A 2598-nucleotide genomic window follows, 5' to 3' on the forward strand; every position below is an offset into this window, starting at 1 on the left:
CTGAAAGTTTTATTAGTATTTATCACTGGATAATAGTCCAGAGTCAATTTTTTACCAGTATAAGATACCTGTCCAACAGTAATTATTGTTTGTGTTTATGTCATTTCCAATTACTAGCTGTGGCTCTGCCAATATTTTTAATGAGTCTGCTAAACACCAAGTGATTATCTAAAGATCAGGTGCCCAATTCAGTTCTTTGCATTTTATTGGTAATCCAGGCTTCATTTACATTTTCTGTTCCAAGTTATAGGTACATATTTGGAAACTACATTGTATATCTGTACAATGACACTTTTAGACAGCATATGAAAAGTGCGAGGCCAATTTTTGAGAAGAGAGGGCAAATGGGGTGGGGTAATCTTTGTCCCCCATTTGGGAGAACGTTTTGTAAACGAGTAAACAGATGCATAAACAAGGGAATTATTGTTCCTAGCAGGATGCAGTCTTAAAGAAAATGTTACTACGTGCTTCATTAATATCTACTTCAAGTATTACTTATTTGATCTAGTGAATAGAATGCAGACCAAATAGGTAGCCTGTATGCCACAGCAACTGAAAAAAATGAAGTGAGTGGGTGAAAATGGCTTAGTTGACTAAGCTCAATAGGTGCAATATAGGAGCCTGCTTTTGGCCAGCCATAAGAATATCAAGGTTATAGCTATGCTATCCTCACATACAAAAAAAGCTGCGCCAAGGAAAGATGATTCTTATTATCTAAATTATACAAATTTGCTCTTTTTGCAGAATTCATTTTGCTTCAGACAGAGTCATGAACTATACCCACAAATTGAAAGACCTGCTTTAGCCCAGTAGGATTGTCAAGTTCTGATTTCAGTCACACGGGGCCCCACAATAGGACCAGAACCAAACCAGGTAGACTGGGGTATATCTGGCAGAATCTGGTGTTTACTGAGTTTCCAAACCTAGCTACTATTTAATGAGTTTATTTTCCAGTTAAGTGTGCATCGAATTGCTGCCCACATATATTTGGAACTTCATTTTTGAAGTCAATTACTTGAGACATTCATTAGCAAAGAAAGAACAGTGTGTTTGCAGCCCACTCAGAACAATCACATGAAGTGCCTGTTCTCTCACTTCGCCTTCGCCTCCATCTAGACCATGCCTGCAGGACTTGTAACACGCAAACATACATGGTGCCAGAAGTCACTGATGATAGCCCACAAGGCAGATGGTAAAACTAGGAAGCTTAGAGGCCTTTCTGGGCTAGAAGCTATAAAGGTCTAACTCTCATTGCATTTATCAATCAAGTGTGTCATACAAGTTTGGTATAAACTTCTCATTTGCCCTACAAATAAAAACCACAAACTTAAATTTGATAGTGTTTTTGTTACAAACAGCCTTTTCTTCCCCTCATGTTCAGTAAATCAAGACTGTAATCCTATGGCCCTAGAAAAGCAGTCCCAGGGGCACATAGAAGGCTGTGTACACACTCCCATTGAGACTGCATCCAGTGCATTTCCAACACTGGTTCCCATCACATAAGCCTCAAGCCAGATCTATCCTGTCATTTCTTATGAAATGCTGCATTTCCCACCAAAGTAAATTTGATCAGAATTGAGACAAAGAATAACCTACCTGCAGTTAAGTCTGTAATGTGTACAAAGCCTAAATCATTTCTCCCTCTCCAGCCTAAAGGTAGAACTCTGACACTGGAGGGGGAGAACTGAGGTTGAATTCCCCACCTGACCATTATGATACAATGGCCAAACTGATGTTAGATCGATAGCATTAGTAGGGCTAAATGTGATGGGGAGAATGCTACAGAAAGACTGGGAAATGGCTTGGATCCAAAGCTATTCCGGGACTCTGACATGCTCCCAAACCAGGGAGAGATTTAGACTAGTTTATGAGCCAGTCTAAAATTTCTCCTGTTCCCCCCCCCCCACTGTTCTCAACAATTTAAAACAGACCAAGGAGGGTCAGAGTACTCCTCAGACTTTGTTTTTGTCCTGCTCATGCAGTTAAAACAGTTTTCAGATTCTCCCTCTTAGGGTTGCAGCGCAACAGCTATTTTTCAATGTTTTTTTTTATTTAAGATTCACACAGCTTAAAATTATCTCTCACAGAATATATTTGTTTATTTTATGCAACTGCACCAAAGGCACTTGTCAGTTTTGCATCTCTGCTATGCCTGTGCAGATATTAAAAACCTTTCTGGGTGATTACATATGCAAAGTGAAATTTGTGTGTCAGACAGCACAGTGTCCTCAGGTCCTATTTTTGCCAGCTTGTCACATTACAAGCTTGCAATGAAAATATTAACATGTGCCTTAGCTCTTTGGGGCCCAACAACTTGTATTGATGCAGCTGTGTAACCTTCATTCAGCAATTGCTTATCTGCACCCAACTGATTCTATATCCACTCCCAATTTTGGATGGCAGACAATGGGGCAGTGTTCAACGTAGTACTAAGCAAATTGTTCCATCAGCACATCTCTTCTCCCTACATGACCTTTAAACCTGTTCACTACTCATACTTCCTATGTTCACCACCAGTTAATCCAGTAGAAGCCTTTGTGATCTTAGCTGTACAGTACGTGACTTTCCAATTCAGCCTTGTAAGGACTACAATATTTT

Source organism: Lacerta agilis, chromosome 3 (assembly GCF_009819535.1).
Source record: "Lacerta agilis isolate rLacAgi1 chromosome 3, rLacAgi1.pri, whole genome shotgun sequence".
In the NCBI taxonomy this organism is placed as follows: domain Eukaryota; kingdom Metazoa; phylum Chordata; class Lepidosauria; order Squamata; family Lacertidae; genus Lacerta; species Lacerta agilis.